Below are 19372 nucleotides of genomic sequence, written 5' to 3'. Positions count from 1 at the left end.
TCGGGTACATTATATTAGAGTATCTATTTGGTATTTACATTGCATTATAAGTTATTATACATTTAGTAATATATAATTTTAAATTATACAAGTATTATGATATATCATAGTACAGTATATTACAGTTAATGATATATAATATGATATATATCATAATAACTTATAATGCAATATAAATATCGAATAGATACAATAGATACAAAATTCAAGGGATTAGGTTTATTCTGTTCAGCATGGGAATTATACTTACAAAATATAAACGCATGTAAGATATTGCTTAAATCCAATAATTCCTTCCTACGTGCTACAAGGAAATTATCCCAAGAAATTGCATCCAGTCTCACAGCACTCAATATCACCGAATCAGCAAATATTTTGGACAAGTACGGCACTGAAGATACGCGAAAGGTACGGCAAGTATTAAGAGAAAAAGCGTTTGAGAACTGGAGCCAGAAAAAACATAAAGGCAAAGGCGTGCTATTATACCAACAATATACCCCGGCCAATAAGTGGATCCGGAATCACAAGGGTCTTTCCTGTAGTGAGTGGAGGGAAGCAATCAAGATGAATGCGAACGTGTCAGCTGTGCGTAGTGTACCTGGCAGGTCTTCGGGCAGTAACCTCTGTAGACGTTGCGACAGGGAGGTTGAAACCCTTGCCCATGTCCTGGGGGCCTGTCCACACGGTGAACTTCTACGAAATACGCGGCATCATACAGTAAGATCTATAATAGCAACTGCCTTAAGGAACAAAGGTTATTCAGTATATGAAGAAGTACACGGCATATCCAGTGAGGGCAGTAATCGAAGAATTGACATAATTGCATTTAAACCTCCCTCTCTTGAAGGTTACATCATAGACCCTACTGTGAGATTCGAATCGCACGAACACCAGCCAGAAGAAGTACACGAGAAAAAAAGGAATATATATGAACCTTCCATCAGTTTTTATAAGGACAAATACCATCTGGAATCCATCGTCATTACGGGACTAATGATAGGAGCCCGTGGGACCATACCCCGGTTCCTAGTCGACTTCTGTAAATCTTTTGGCCTGCATGAAAGTATTTTAAGAGATCTAACAATTGCAGCACTCAAAGGCTCAATAGCTATTTTCAGGCATCATACATATGGACCATGACTAATTCGCATCTCCTTGACGTTACTTCGTTTAATATCATGTGTTTCAATATAATTCAAATTGTTTATTTTTCACTCTAACAACAATTTATCACTAAGCCTCAAGGCTTTTACTCTATTGTATCATGGTACTCTTTGTCGATGGCAACCTGTAGTGGTTACAGGAAGAAATTAAATTAAAAATGTACCTGATGAACTTTTTCTTTAAGTTGTATTAATTTATGGTCATATCATATATCATATCATATCATATCATATCATATATCATATCATATATCGCATCGCATTATATTATATTATATTATATTATAATATATTATATTATATTATATTATATTATATTATATTATATTATATTATATTATATTATATTATATTATATTATATTATATTATATTATATTATATTATATTATATTATATATTAACAGGATGACAATAATGCACTTAGTGAATCGGCTATGAGAATTAGCTACAAAATGTTCCACGAAATTGCAAAGGAATTGAAAACATTCAACGAAGGTGAATTCATCAAGCGATGTTTAATTATATTGGCAGATGAACTCTGTCCACAGCAAGTAGGGGAAGTGGAAGCCATACGCCTGTCTCGTAGAACCGTGGTGAGGAGATTGCAGTATGTGCGTATGGGTTATGTAAATAAGCCTAATGATTTGTGTGTGTGCATAGAGCGAAGTTTATTTCATTAAATTAATAAGAGTGTTATAAAGTCTGTAATGAACAATGGATTGATGTAATATCCTTATAAACTATTATGTACTGACAGACTGAATGACTAGAACAACCGTGGCTCTTGTTATATTAATGCAGGAAAGGTAGCTGTAATGCGAGTCCGCCACTGCGTGAGCGTTCTGCTCTGGCTTGGAATTGAAGTGCCTTGCGGAGCGAGAGCAGCTCTGGCCGGCTAGACTGAGCCGCTCTCATGCCCGGCCCTGCTCTAATTGAAACAAAGAACCTGATTGTGAGCACCTTGAGTATAAGGCAACTGACATTGCCTAAAGTAAGGCAGTATTTGAATAAAGGAATTTCGATACTGAAGTGAAACTTATTTTAGAGAAATAGGTACTGTATATATAAAGTGAACCGTAAGTAATGTCATTAATTTCATGGGGTTATTCTTTGAGATATTACAAATAAAATATGTTTAATACAATTTTGCTAGTTTTTACTTCCTTTTCGAGATAAAAATTGTTTTATATGAAAATTTTCATAGCGTGTTTTGGGAAGCTATTACTTGAATTCTCAATTTGCTCAGTCAATTTAAGAGAGCAGTGTATTATGATAATAAATTATATTGAAAGAATTTTAGTTTTGTCCTTTAAATATGCAGTAATTTGACCCGAACAAATGTAACTTTGAAAAATTTCTTCGCAGAACGAAAAGTTACATTTTTTCGGATCAAATTTCTGCACATTTAAAGAACAAAACTAAAATTCTTTCAATATTTTATTATCATAACGTACTGCTCTCTTAAATTGGCAATGCCTTTCCCAAAACACGCTATAAAATATTTCATATTAAACAGTTTTTATCTCGAAAAGGAAGCAAAAATAAGCAAATTATATTAAACTTGTTTTGTTTGAAATATCTCAAAGAATAATCCCCTGGAATTAATTATACAGGGACATCATTTTATTTTTACTAACATTTTTAATATTAACCTGGCTATACCTTTAGACAACCGGAAACATCGTTTGCTACCCCCTTCCACGACTGTAGTTCGATGATACTGGCGTAAAATACAAACAAATCACTTTACTAGGTACAGGAGTGAAGAAAAGTACTTCATCCATTTACGTAAACTAGGAAATATCGCGATTTTGAGTTCGATAATTTTCATTAGGATTTTTATTTAATCAAAATGCAGTACTGTATTAAGAATGAGTGTTTTTACTCACGAACTGAGTTATCCATGCGAACGTGTTCATTATGTAGTGTATATAATACTGTCTGCAGCACATTAGCGTACAATATAGAGAATAATTAAGTTCAATTGAAAAATAATCATAAAATGGATATTTAAACACATTTTTGAAGATGGTAGCCATTCATTTCGATAGCCTAAAGGCTTCAGTTCTTTTGTGCATATTATCGCACTATAGACTATTGCATCTAATTCTAACTACCAGTTTCGTCCTTCGTACTAGTAACTCATGTTGAAATATTTCTGTACCTACTCTATAAAAGAGTACCTTATGTAATGTAAATTCAATCTTCACTTCTGCCCGACCCGCATAGATAAAATTACTCGGACATGCTATCTACTCTCCGTCCAAATGGTTATGCCGCAGGATCGTAGAAAGGAGGGAAATCACGTGACAGTTAATTACTTAACGAGGCCCTTTTATTTAAGTTATTTTAAACAGTTGTATAATATTACGTAAACGTACAATTCCTAACAGAAATTAATGTTTTCAGAAAAGAGCTAAGACAGCCCTGCTTTTACAGAGGGCCGTGCAGAAGCAGATGGGGGAAATCGGGATGTGACGTAGGCAAACGGACAGTACCTGTGCGAAAATATGATTCAATATTAAAAGTTCTTTCGTCATTGGAAAACGCGAACATATTTCTGGAACGTACTATATTCAGTAACTCAGTGCTGTTTACTATAAGCGGCCTTGATTCTGTCTGGAGAACAGTTGAAACTTCATTAATACAGGGTGCATCAGAAAGAACGGATGGATTTCACATGGCAAGAAAATTGTAAAGATTCATCAAATCAAAAATTTATTGTTATCAACATATTCACCAATACATGCAGTTTATTTATGTAAAACAACATTATCCATATGATGTCCTTGGCTTTCAATACAGGCATCGAGGCGTTTTCTGATGTTCGCCATCACTTTCACAGTCATAGCTGGTGCAATTGCCACGATTTCTTCACGAATCGCTGTCTTCAGTTCGTCCAGTGTATGTGATCGATGTTTACAAACTTACGCCTTCAAATGGTCCCAAAGAAAGAAGTCGCAGGGCGCGAGATCTTACCGTAGCCTCGGACAATCTCAGTGCAATAGAATTTCGTCCAGGTGATTTCTTCTTTAATGTTGAACCTGTGACACGAAATGAAGCCACCCACCGCAAAATTGTATTCCGAGTTGGAATCCTAACGTGATATCCGATGTCGAAATGAGTCCTGAGTGGCGATCACAGACTCTTCATTTTTCAAAAATGTCTCTACGATGAAAGCACGTTGTACACCAGACCAACGCCATATTCTCAACTGAAACTGCATTCTATGGCTGACCCAACAGTCGTGGTCCCCCTCACTATATCTCTCTCCTCGTTGCGTATCGATAGTTTGAAATCCATCCGTTCTTTCTGACGCACCCTTTAGAAGGGGTGGGAGTGAAGTACATTCAAAAACTCAGGTACAATAAAAATTGACGTAAAAATAAAATGATGTCCCTGTATTACTAACGGTTCAATCTGTAGATCGCATAAAAAACTTTCGGGAACACAAATTACTTCGAGATATTGAAAATTCGAGTAATGGATACATTTATATAAAGGTTTGACAATTATTTATTACTATTTTTAATAATTCAGGGATTTATCTCGTTTCTCCCTTAAAAATATGTGATTACGAAGGTCTACTAAACATCTTCAAACGGTGGGACTCCGCGATAATAACATGGTCAGCAAGTGTTCCTCTTAAGAAAATACAGGACGAAGGAAGAAAATAGATGTTTATGCAATCCTTCATAAAGGACAAATGTTCCTTTCCTGGAATTTGAACCCGTAATCACTGTATTTGTGGCTATAAAAGTGATACTTCTTATTTTTACTCTTTTAGAAGTAATATTATACGTTAAAACAAGATAAAAACTATTTGCATTGACATCCAGACACTTCCACAGCGTTCACCCTTTACGAACTTCGCTAATCTTCACTGACCCGCCCATGATGCTTGAACAGTGCAATGATTGCTTCAGATTGAAATAAAGACAGACATTAATGTCAGCCTCAATCATTGCACAACGACGTTATTGCCCTCTCTCACATTACGTAGCATGAGGATCAAGACAACAGGGAAGTTACACTTCCCAGTAACACATACACTTCAACGACGATATCGGATTCAACCTTCACACTAACTTTCACAATACCCTCTGCGTCTTAACAAATTAAGGCTATAGATCTGTGAAATATCTTCCATATTTTTACACCAATTAATCTGACATTTTTACCATATATTTCTTACGATGTAGACATGCAATACACAAATTTTTACTTTGATATCCCAATTAGTTTACTTATATATAATTTGAACTGATAATGGAAATTACGGGAAAACGGCTGAACGGATTTTAATGAATGTCTCCTCATTTTGAAGCTTGGAACCCAAATATTTTCAGAAAAATAGTAGTTTTCACAGAAATGTCAATTTTCCTACATAATTTTCCTATTTTTCAAAGTTCATCTGTCATCAGTTTTGAGAACTAATAGCTTTTCAGTATAAGGCAGATACTAAAATAAACAATATCATGGAGGCCATGACTCCAGAATTGCCAACAGATTCTCTGACATAATGCCAATAGGTCGATCTTCATTTATCTCTATATTGGTTACTAAAAACTTCAAAGCTTATTACGAAGGTTATAATTATTATCATGAATAAAATTTACAGATCTGATTCTTGTGTAATTTTATTAGTACAGCTATGTAATGTATATAGGTTATTAAAAACTACAAAACACAAGAAGGTTTGTTGAAATTATTTCCATTAAAAATGAAATATTACAGGTGTAATATGGTGTATTTTGTCACTGATGCACATTGATACTGTTATTGATGACATGAAAATGAAACATTTTGGGGTTATTTATGTAAGTAAACGTAGAGAATAACTTACATTAGATCTTCATTTCTATAATTTTCTGAGTAACGGCTATACATACATATGTTACTAAAAGCTACAAATTTTATGTAAGACATAAATATTGTTATTAAAAATGGAATACTTATCTAACACACTCCGGCTAAGAATCTTGCCAACAATCTGCAATGACCTGAAATAGCTACTACTTTACTCCCACATGAAAAAACCGCTGATCGTCTTGATATTGATAGCCTATTTGCGCTTCCGCATTGAAACTCAAAGAAATGAAGATGGATATGTCCAAGAAAAGCATTTGGCATAAAATCCATTCTGAGGGATGTTCTTTTAAAAAAAAAGACACATTTGGGAAGGTTAAACTTCATTGAGTTATTATGTTACTTTCAATGTACCATATTTCGCGGAGCATGTTTAATTATTATGGAAGCAAGTAACTTTTAAAATATCTTATATTCTGTCTGGAAAATACGAGTAGATCTGAAAAATCTGTATTTAAACTTCTAATGAACCTAGTCTGCAGCAATAGCTGCACAAGCCACTAGTAATAATTGAATCAGGAATTTGCAAAAGTAACCAAGTCTATATTTTTTTGCAAATTGAGTTTATACCCGTTTCTGGCTCTCCATCCACTCTTCTTGGATTTCAGCATTAAAAGGAACCAAGTCCTATAGAATGTACAGTAGTGGCAAAAAAAACCGGACCGACCCTTGTAGCCGATACAAAAGAATCCTGTGTTGTGTATTGTGTCAAACTGTAGTAATTTCAATATGGGTAGTGAATCCAGAGGTATGTACTGCTATTTAATGTAAAAATACACAGTTATCTTTGCCGAATAGAGGTAGAAATGTAATATTGATGCCAGATGAAAATAAAACTCTCAATTTTTTTTTCGTCTGTAAGTTTGAGGCACTGAAGGAAACAAAAGACGGTAAGAATCGAACAAATGCAATAAATTTCATTGTTACAATTAATTATACAATATGGATGTGTTTTGTGACTAGCAAAATTTGAATCTGTCACTTTGAAATCAGCTACAAGGGTCGGGCCGGTTTTTTTTTTTTTTTTGCCACTACTGTACATATTTAAATTGTGTATAAATATGTTTGGACTGTTATATATCCAGATTCATACAAAAAGTTTTTTTGTTTTCTTAAAATTTATTTTTTCGGACTTAGTCCCTTTTGCAAATTCCTGATTCAATTAAATTTTGTTATACATCTTGATTACACAACTTTTAATACTGTATCACTTCGGAATATGTATGGTAAGACTTTACTGTGTTAAATTTCAACGTACCTCGTTTACATGTTTCGACCTATTTATGGGTCATCTTCAGAACTGGTCGTTGTTGGTCTTGGCGCCACTTGTTCTGTTTCCTGTGACCAACAACGAACAGTTCTAAAGATGACCCATAAATAGGTCGAAACATGTAAACGAGGTACGTTGAAATTTAACACAGGAAAGTCTTACCATACATATTCCGAAGTAATTTTTGTTGTTTTTTATTATTAGAAATTTTAAATATTAGAGTGCACTAGCATAACATGTTTACAACCTCATTCAATCGAAACTACTTAATTGAGTCAAAAGTTTCAATAGTTAAACGATTAAAATAAAGTTAAGTTTTTCTTTCCTATTGACCTTAGGCTAAATGTAAAGAAACTTATTCATATCCTGCTGATAATAGCTGTTCTGATCGGCGACCTCGAGTAATGAAAATTTAAATGTAATTATATCTTCAATTATTATTCCACATAAATCACAGCGTCTGCAATTGAAGTCGAAAGCAGGAAACAAACGCGCCGGCGGCGCCAGGATGAAGGCTTGGAAGTCAAGGTCAATGTCACGCCTAATGTCACCGGTAGTTATCTTGTGAACTTTGCGCGCCGGCGTCTCTAGCTGGGAAGCGCTGGAAGATCCGGCTAACAAATTGCAATACAATTAGTGATGTAGTTCGCGTGATAAGCGATGTGGGATATGTCCACATGGCGTGTACCAGTCAATAACAAGCATGTTCGTCGGACAGTAGCCTACGAAATGTACAACTCATCTGTGATACAAACTTAAGCCAACAGAAATGAAGTACTGTTACTTTTGAGAATGAACTGTGAGTACTGAAATTAACTTTATTTTTAGACATCTTACTTCATTTCTCTTTCACCGTACTACCCTCATCTAACAAACAAAATGTGCATGTCAGTTTTGACTTTCCCATCTCCTCCTTGGACGTCCAAGATACTATGGTCTGTTACTTTCTCGTTACATGAAGCGTAAACAGAATATATATTGTGAAGGTTAAGCAATTATTCCGATATTTTCATGGAAAAATACATTTTAAGTATTTCGTTATACACATTTTGTCTATGTATACATAATTTGTCCTATATTATTCTCCTGTATTATTATTATTATTACTATTATTATTATTATTATTATTATTATTATTATTATTATTATTATTATCCAGTAAGTATATACGAACCAGAACATTCGGCAATAATACACAAGATTAGAAACAGGATGTTCGCATTCATAATACTTAAACTAGGTAGATAAAAAATTTAATTAAAAGCGTCAAGAAACATTGTCAGTTTAAGAAAAGGGATGATTTATATTTTATCACTTAATTTATGTAATATTGAAGCAAAACAAGTTTTTATTGTTTACACATTACCAGAAGATACATTTTTAAATTTCCTGATGTTAAATTTTGTACATATTTAATTTTATTGCTTGAATTCCAATTTCACCTTTCATGTAATTACAAAGATTTACTTAAATTTACTGTCATTCAATCATTTATTCATTCATTCATTCAGCCTCACAATACTCATGGACATACAGTGTAAATGGATTATGCATTTTACATGAATGTCAAACATAATATACTACAGTGTTAAAAGAAGTACATATGTATTTTATTGCTCAAATTCGAGTTTCACATTTTACATAATCATTCGGATTTATTTAAATTTACTGTCATTCAATCATTCAATCATTCATTCATTCATTCATTCATTCATTCATTCATTCATTCATTCATTCATTCATTCATCCTCACAATACTCATGGACTGTGTAAATGGATTATGCATTTTACATGAATGTCAAACATAATATACTACAGTGTTAAAAGAAGTACGTATGTATTTTATTGCTCAAATTCGAGTTTCACATTTTACATAATCATTCGGATTTATTTAAATTTACTGTCGTTCAATCATTCATTCATCCATTCATCTTCACAATACTCATGGACATACAGTGTAAATGGATTATGCATTCTACATGAATGTCAAACATAATATACTACAGTGTTAAAAGAAGTACATATGTATTTTATTGCTCAAATTCGAGTTTCACATTTTACATAATCATTCGGATTTATTTAAATTTACTGTCATTCAATCATTCATTCATTCATTCATTCAGCCTCACAATACTCATAGACATACAGTGTAAATGGATTATGCATTTTACATGAATGTCAAACATAATATACTACAGTGTTAAAAGAAGTACATATGTATTTTATTGCTCAAATTCGAGTTTCACATTTTACATAATCATTCGGATTTATTTAAATTTACTGTCATTCAATCATTCATTCATTCATTCATTCAGCCTCACAATACTCATAGACATACAGTGTAAATGGATTATGCATTTTACATGAATGTCAAACATAATATACTACAGTGTTAAAAGAAGTACATATGTATTTTATTGCTCAAATTCGAGTTTCACATTTTACATAATCATTCGGATTTATTTAAATTTACTGTCATTCAATCATTCATTTATTCATTCATTCAGCCTCACAATACTCATAGACATACAGTGTAAATGGATTATGCATTTTACATGAATGTCAAACATAATATACTACAGTGTTAAAAGAAGTACATATGTATTTTATTGCTCAAATTCGAGTTTCACATTTGACATAATCATTCGGATTTTTTTAAATTTACTGTCGTTCAATCATTCATTCATTCATTCATCCTCACAATACTCATGGACATACAGTGTAAATGGATTATGCATTCTACATGAATGTCAAACATAATATACTACAGTGTTAAAAGAAGTACATATGTATTTTATTGCTCAAATTCGAGTTTCACATTTTACATAATCATTCGGATTTATTTAAATTTACTGTCATTCAATCATTCATTCATTCATTCATTCATTCATTCATTCAGCCTCACAATACTCATAGACATACAGTGTAAATGGATTATGCGTTTTACATGAATATGTATTTTATTGCTCAAATTCGAGTTTCACATTTTACATAATCATTCGGATTTATTTAAATTTACTGTCGTTCAATCAATCATTCATTCATTCATTCATTCATTCATTCATCCTCACAATACTCATGGACATACAGTGTAAATGGATTATGCATTCTACATGAATGTCAAACATAATATACTACAGTGTTAAAAGAAGTACATATGTATTTTATTGCTCAAATTCGAGTTTCACATTTTACATAATCATTCGGATTTATTTAAATTTACTGTCATTCAATCATTCATTCATTCATTCAGCCTCACAATACTCATGGACATACAGTGCAAATAGATTATGCATTTTACATGAATGTCAAACATAATATACTGCAGTGTTAAAAGAAGTACATATGTATTTTATTGCTCAAATTCGAGTTCCACATTTCACATAATCATTCGGATTTATTTAAATTTACTGTCATTCAATCATTCATTCATTCATTCATTCATCCTCACAATACTCATGGACTGTGTAAATGGATTATGCATTTTACATGAATGTCAAACATAATATACTGCAGTGTTAAAAGAAGTACATATGTATTTTATTGCTCAAATTCGAGTTTCACATTTTACATAATCATTCGGATTTATTTAAATTTACTGTCATTCAATCATTCATTCATTCATTCATTCATCCTCACAATACTCATGGACATACAGTGTAAATGGATTATGTATTTTACATGAATGTCAAACATAATATACTACAGTGTTAAAAGAAGTACATATGTATTTTATTGCTCAAATTCGAGTTTCATGTTTTACATAATCATTCGGATTTATTTAAATTTACTGTCATTCATTCATTCATTCATTCATTCATTCATCCTCACAATACTCATGGACATACAGTGTAAATGGATTATGCATTCTACATGAATGTCAAACATAATATACTACAGTGTTAAAAGAAGTACATATGTATTTTATTGCTCAAATTCGAGTTTCACATTTTACATAATCATTCGGATTTATTTAAATTTACTGTCATTCAATCATTCATTCATTCATTCATTCATTCATTCATTCATTCATTCATTCATTCAGCCTCACAATACTCATAGACATACAGTGTAAATGGATTATGCATTTTACATGAATGTCAAACATAATATACTACAGTGTTAAAAGAAGTACATATGTATTTTATTGCTCAAATTCGAGTTTCACATTTTACATAATCATTCGGATTTATTTAAATTTACTGTCATTCAATCATTCATTCAATCAGCCTCACAATACTCATAGACATACAGTGTAAATGGATTATGCATTTTACATGAATGTCAAACATAATATACTACAGTGTTAAAAGAAGTACATATGTATTTTATTGCTCAAATTCGAGTTTCACATTTTACATAATCATTCGGATTTATTTAAATTTACTGTCGTTCAATCATTCATTCATCCATTCATCCTCACAATACTCATGGACATACAGTGTAAATGGATTATGCATTCTACATGAATGTCAAACATAATATACTACAGTGTTAAAAGAAGTACATATGTATTTTATTGCTCAAATTCGAGTTTCACATTTTACATAATCATTCGGATTTATTTAAATTTACTGTCGTTCGTTCGTTCGTTCTTTCGTTCGTTCGTTCGTTCCTTCCTTCCTTCCTTCGTTCGTTCGTTCGTTCCTTCGTTCCTTCGTTCCTTCGTTCGTTCGTTCATTCATTCATTCATTCATTCATTCATTCACACAATACTCATGGACATACTGTGTAAATGGATTATGCATTCTACATGAATGTCAAATATAATATACTACAGTTTTAAAAGAATGCCCTGCCTAACTCAAATGTCTAGATTTAATATTCCTAATTATGTTAAGTGAAGAATAAAATACATGCAATTCTGCGTTGTGTAACGTTCTCCATTCTCCTGTAACTTTATCCCTCTTAGCCACAAATATTTTCCTAAGCACCTTCTTCACAAACACTTTTAACCTCTGTTTCTCTCTCAAAGTGAGGGTTCAAGTTTCACAACTATACAGAATAATCTGTAATATAACTGTAAGTAAATAAGTTTTATTGAGACATATTTTAATTGATCGAACTCGTTTCTTTGTAATTATCTACATAAATTAGTTAGTAAAATTAATCAAATTAAAGCTGGTATGGGAATAGGAAAAATATCTCCCTGTAAAAGCGTAGTGTACTCTAATAAACCGCCTATCACCACAATTAATTATAATTTAGAACTTTGGCAGCAATGCAGAACCATTCGGAGTCGTTATTCCTAACATAATTAGCTCCATTGTACACGATGGCACTCAACGGTGAAGGCTTCAGATGAGGTCTCTGAACTTATGGAGCAATGATCATCATTCAACATTATTCTGCTGCTCGTATTTCCAATATTTGGAATAATTAATTGTATTATTTATTTGAAGACTGGTTAGTTATTAATAATCAATCACACTCGCGTTTACATAAATTTCCAGACTCTAGACCAGCGTTGAGCATCTCAATGATTTTGTGGAAGAGGGTTCATTTCCTCCACTGTGTGGGCAACCAAACTGGATTTGCTCATGCGTGTCGCGGTAGGCAGTATAACTTTAAATAATTAATTTATATAGCATATATATACTATATATAATATCTTATTTTAATAAAAAATCGAATTACCAACAAGTAATAAGAAAATCCATTACAAAATATACACATAGAACCTGCAGTGTTACAGTCAGAGCACTGCCTGCTGGATCGCATCCTATAGCTGCGTAAACTGCCTGCTCAAAGTTATTTTGCCGTTAGGTGGCAGGCAGTACCCACGCTCTTAACATTATCTGTATATGCAAAGTCACTACCTGCTATCTTGTGGCTACTCGCGCATAACCGTTGATTGGGCAGGCAGTGTAAACAGTCATAGGATGTGATCCAGTAGGCAGTGAGTCAGAGAGAAGTCTGTTGCAGTATTTCAATTATGACGGAAAGAAACAGACCTGTGAATAAAGGAGCGGTTTTCCCATCAGTATATTTTAACCGAGAATGGGAAAACATGTATTTATTTGGGGAGAGTGAAGGAAAGTATCATATAAAATAAAAGATGTCACAAGTCCAAAAAAAACAAAGATTAAATTAGCTATATGCTACTACAATTTCTGAAAAAGTAAATCTGAAAATAATCAGCTATACAGGTGCATAAACACATACGTCAAACTTGTGTTGCAATGTTTATTTATTCTCTTAATAGTTATTTATCTTGCATAAAAATAACTCAAACTGTAAATGATTTTTTATTTCATAAAATTTTGACATTAATGTTGAGAATTATGGAACAATGTGTTAATAATTCTTTGATCAAAATATTTGTTACTGTAATATTATAAAAGAAATGACCTATTTCAACACGTTTAGTTGTTTTGTAATACATTTCTTAAATATAGAAAATAAAGTAAAATAGAATATAAGCATTTATTTGTTCCTATTCAAGGGATAGTTTTTCGTAAGTTATGAGTTGGTTAGTACTTATAAAATAAAATAAAAATGAAATAGTGTGTCTCACATAACAAATAACTCTAACTATAATGAGGTTTTCAATTTCATAAACTTTTGACCACAAAACTTTAAGGACTTTGGAACAATGTACATGGTTGTTTACGATCTCTGATAACGAATTTGAATGACATCATGTGCGTCAGGAGTCACACGAGAGCTGAACTGTTGTGGGAGATGACAGACCAGCAGTGAGTGATCTCATAGTCAGAGTGCACGGCGACTTACAGCAGAAATTTCCAAGAAAATCGAGCCTTTTTGGGAGGGGTACATAACGACCCTTTCCAATACCAAGTACAGTTAAGTGAAAATAAAAGAAGCCTTCAATAAACGAGGTTTGTTATTTCCAAGAAAGGCATCTTCTGTGTACTTAATAAGATTGGTAAAGCTCGAAAGGAATTAATTTGTATCATCTCATGGGATGCGGCGACTTGTGACGGGGGTGGATTTGCTTGCTTTTTCCATTCTGGAATTAATCCCATCCGAGCTTTGTCAGTCTTATTAGGTACACACGAGATGCCTTTCTTGGAAAAAACGAAACCACTTTTTTGCAGGCTCCTATGATTTTCACGTAACTGTACTTGGCATCGGAAAGAATTGAAGAGTCCACTCCAAGAATGATGGATGTCACTTTCTTGTCGAAAATGATCCAAGATTGTCAATGCATAGCTTAAGACATATAGAATGTGCATAAAGAGTTATATGGCATTATCACTGATAGTCATTGTCTAGTAATGATCGGAAAATCACAGTTAAGCTTTGAGCACTAAGCATTTCAAACTTTCAATTGATTCTCCTGAAAAATGTATTCCAAATGACATCCATCATTCTTGCAGTGGACTCTTCAATTGTAACGTACCCCTCCTAAAACGGCTCGATTTTCTTGGGCAATGCTACTGTGATACACCGTGCACTCTGATTATGAAATCACTCACTACTGGTCTGTCACCTCTCGCCGCAATTCAGCTGTCGGTGTGATTCCTGACACACATGACGTCATTCAAGTTCGTTATCAGAGATCCGAAACAACTCTGTATTTCTAGTTCTTGGATTATAAATATTTGTTACTGTAATATTGCAAAGGAAATAACCTATTTCAACATGTTTAGTTTTGTTTCAAAATTCATTTAGATATTAAATACAGAAAATGATATAAAATATTATTATATACTAGGCGTTCATTTCAAAGCGTGTCATGGCGTCACTGTTGATGAGTCAGGGATTTGAAGCGAGTTTCAACTTTTATGTCAGAGAAGTTGCCTATTAATCAAGGCGTTCAATCTGAACTTGAGAACGTGTACGGTATAACTTGAACGTCGTAGCAACAGATGGCGGTCTGTACAGTCTGTGTGCTACCATAACCTCTTTCGAACTGTGTTTTGCGCGGCCAAGTCGTACGCAGGGTATTTGTTATCATCGGTTGCGTACCACAATATTCCACAACACAAATCAAATGCTCCGTGTCCATGTTGATCGTCGAAATGTCAACAAATACGTAAGTAATCGTCTTAACCCTCTCCACATATCTCGACAGTAAGAAAAAACTCACCTCAATACGTGTTTCCAAACAGTTCACATTCCTGCCACTACCGGCGTTACCGTACGTATCGGTAAGTACTCTTCAGAATGAACGCCGTACTTCCTAGGCAACTTCTCTGGCACATACGGAAGTGTAGGAAGATTGAATTCTCTAGGCTCATCGGCTAGCCACATGACGGCATACAGCGAGCCATGACACATTTTGAACTGAACACCCAGTATACTGTATATTCCTATTTAAGAATTAGCTTTCCTTGCGTGATGAGTTGGTTAGTTATAATTGAGCCGTTCAGAGTAAAAGTGGTGTAAGTCAAAATTGGGTAATGAGGTTTAAAGTAAAAATTCTGTCAATACAGCGCAAAGTAGCAATTAATATGGCCTTCTTGCTATCCACTGACTACTAATAGATTAAATAAATTGAATTTTATTTGCTACTTTGCGCTGTATTTTACAGAATGTTTACTTTAACCCTCATTACCCATTTTTGACTTACACTATTTCTGCTCTGGACGGCTCAATTGCTAATAGTGCTTACAAAATACAATAAAATAAAAAATAACGATGTAAAAATACAACAAATAGGCCTATTTGTACTTTTCTTAATGTAAAATTAAAAGATCGCCACTGCAACTCTTCATACTCGCGGCGTGGAGGAAAGATGCACACAGTCCACACGTGCGCTCTTATGAATTTCTTGACATTTTTAGATTACCAGGAGACTCGTTAAATGAAACAAGAGGCATGCAGCATCGTATTCCTACTCCGAGTATACCTCAAGGACGAGCAATGGCATTAAAAATTATAGGATACCAGAACATCGTAAGTCGGAAGTAGACGAGACGTAACACAGACGAAAGAACAAGGGATTTTTAAAGATAGTGCAAGTCCATAGAATTTTCCAATTTTAGTGGTCCCAAAGAAATTAGATGCGTCAGGCGTTAAGAAGTAGAGAATCTGTGTCGGTTTTCGTAAATTAGATGAAGCAACCATTGGCGATAGTTATCCTTTGCCGAATGTGCAGGACATATTGGATAAGTTACGGAGAAGTAGACAGGGGAGAAGTGGGTACAGTAAGACAGGGAGAACAGTGAGACATTTTTTATTAGATGGTAAATTTTGATGTTGAGATGTTGGTAACAGTGGAGTTGTATGTTGCATGAGTAAAGTAACAGTATTTTCATACTCTCTTTGATTCTAGTTATAAAGCTGAGTGATGAAAAAATAATTCGGAATTTTTCACTCTAGAAGTAAAATTTGGCTTGCGTTTAATGAAGGTTATATTGGATATACAAATGAGATATAAATATGAATGTTTTAGCACCTAATACTATGATATTTGAGATTATGTTCGGCAAAGTTTCGTCTTTCTTGTTTTAATTTTGAAGAGATGGCGTCATTTTTAAATTAACTATGCGAAAAGGGAACAGTGAGACATGCCATTGAAGGGTACACTGAGACGTCTCACTGTCCCCATGTACCAATGATTTGCAAAAACAAACTGTAATTATATTACATTTACCAGTAACTAACATTAAAAATGAACATACTAGTAACCAATTTAGGAACTGTAGCTTAAAATAATGGATACATTACATTTTAATGATTTCATAAATAAAAAATTATTCACAAAATTTAAGAAAATGTTAAAAAATAATAAAGAATTACATTAAATTCTTATAATTATAAGCTTTTTTATTATCAAAAATTCATTTCATTTTTTCGCAAAAGTTTGAAATGTCATGGAAAATTCACTTTTCCATGTGTTCCAGATGTTTCAATGGTTTCGAAGTCAGACATCAAAATGATTCTAAATAAGCCTACAGAACATGTCAAGATAAAGAGACAGCAAGTTTTTGTTTTCTTTTGAAATAAATGTAAATCATTTCAATGTCCGTTAATAGACACTGTGGTGTCTCACTGTACCCTCCTGAATGGGAACAGTGAGACATTTGCATTTTTTTGACAAACACGTATTGTATATTATGTCCTTTATCTATTAATATTTTTGTTTATGTATTATTATACTCCATGTTTTAATGTCTATTTCTATTGCACTTGATTTTAAAAATACTTGAATTATCACTTGCATACATATGTCTTAATATTTTGTGTCTCACTGTACCCACTACTCCCCTACTTTTCATCCCTAGATTGCGCTAGTGGCTATTGGCAAATACCACCGAGTTCCGGAGATAGATAAAAGACAGAATTTAATACGAGTTCAGGTCATTATGAATTCACTCGCATGCCATTTAGCGTAAAGGCCGCACCTACAACGTTTCAAAGATTAATGAATAATGTATGAGCAGGCACATAGGATTACGATCATTTGTTTATCTTGATGATGTAATTGTTTTTGCGGAAGCTTTGGAGTAACATACATCACGGTTACGCGAAGCCATTGAAAGACTTCGTTCAATTGGAATCCGACAAATGTGAGTTTCTAAAAACAGATATGCAGTATCTGAATAACTTAATAGTACTTATAGGTTAATATGAATAACAAATTGAACTGTTTTATAAAAATTGTTGTCGAAAATGTTACATGACTAAATCTATGCATATACGCAACAGTTGACAAATTCAAGGCCGAGATGAGCGTTGTAGCTCTGGACACTCCGGGAACTTTCCTTCAAGAAAAATTTCCTTAAAACCGAGCCCGGCAATCGAACTCCTAACCTCCAGATCTGGAAGCCATCATGCTAACCACCAGACCACGGAGGCAGTCAAATTTTATTTCTCACGTCATAGACACATACTAAGGGCTCTTCAGCAAACCAATTGGAATGAAACACAGTAATTCCATTGTAAATAAAAATACTTGTAAAGATATCGTATGTGGTACATAGGCCTACTCTATAAAGAAATATGATAAAGTCTAAATGAAAAATAATACAAGACATAGGTTGCATTGAAGTTACTTCACTCCCAATCATATTCATGATCCTTATAAAAAGGAACGAACTCTAAAAACTAAATATCACACTAACACTCCATCGAGAACACAAACGTTTCATACAATTACATGGATACTCTAAATCTCATGCCACTTTTTATTAGTGACGTTTTATTATAGGCATAATTAGTTTCTCTGACAAAAACAGTCTTGGAGACATATTGTTCATATCTTCTTATTTATCACTGGAACCCTTGATTTTATATAATTACATATTCTATTCGTACATATTTATTTATTTATTTATTTACTTATTTATTTATTTACTTATTTATTTACTTATTTATTTATTTACTTATTTACTTACTTATTAGTTACTTATTTACTTATTTATTTACTTATTTACTTACTTATTTATTTACTTATTGATGTATTGATTTATTTATTGATTTATTGATTTATTGACTGATTGATTGATTGATTGATTTATTTATTTATTTATTTATTTATTTATTTACTTACTTATTTATTTACTTATTTATTTACTTATTTATTTACTTATTTATTTACTTATTTATTTATTTACTTATTTATTTATTTACTTATTTATTTATTTACTTATTTAATTATTTACTTATTTACTTATTAGTTTGTTTATTTATTTATTTATTTATTTATTTATTTATTTATTTATTTATTTATTAATTTATTAATTTATTAATTTATTAATTTATTAATTTATTAATTTATTAATTTATTAATTTATTAATTTATTAATTTATTAATTTATTAATTTATTAATTTATTAATTTATTAATTTATTAATTTATTAATTTATTTATTTATTTATTTATTTATTTATTTATTTATTTATTTATTTATTTATTTATTTATTTATTTATTTATTTATTTATTTATTTATTTATTTATTTATTTATTTATTTATTTATTTATTTATTTATTTATTTATTTATTTATTTATTTATTTATTTATTTTACTATCGTGGAGTTAATCCACAACTAAACGTTTTGAGTTTCTCTTTCCATTGATCCTATTTTCAATCATCTCAGATTCATAGAACGTAAATTATATGTGTTCGAAACCGGAAAGGTCTTTTATAGGAGC

At 32.2% G+C, this 19372-nt stretch overlaps 1 protein-coding gene across 3 annotated transcripts in view; it reads left to right on the top strand.

The window, feature by feature from the left end:
* The first annotated feature begins 7841 nt into the window (after nucleotides 1–7841).
* LOC138703634 (uncharacterized) overlaps nucleotides 7842–19372 on the top strand; it is a 63118-nt gene continuing 51587 nt past the window's right edge. The window contains exon 1 of one of the 3 annotated variants that reach the window (XM_069831686.1): nucleotides 7842–8103. The gene's annotated coding sequence lies outside the window, so the exon portion shown is untranslated. The remainder of the gene's footprint in view (nucleotides 8104–19372) is intronic. The other 2 variants (XM_069831688.1, XM_069831689.1) reach the window with 2 other exon arrangements.

This window comes from Periplaneta americana, chromosome 7 (assembly GCF_040183065.1).
Source record: "Periplaneta americana isolate PAMFEO1 chromosome 7, P.americana_PAMFEO1_priV1, whole genome shotgun sequence".
Lineage (NCBI taxonomy): Eukaryota > Metazoa > Arthropoda > Insecta > Blattodea > Blattidae > Periplaneta > Periplaneta americana.
The sequence above is the reverse complement of the archived record's forward strand: the minus strand, read 5'-3'. Positions and strand labels throughout refer to the sequence as shown.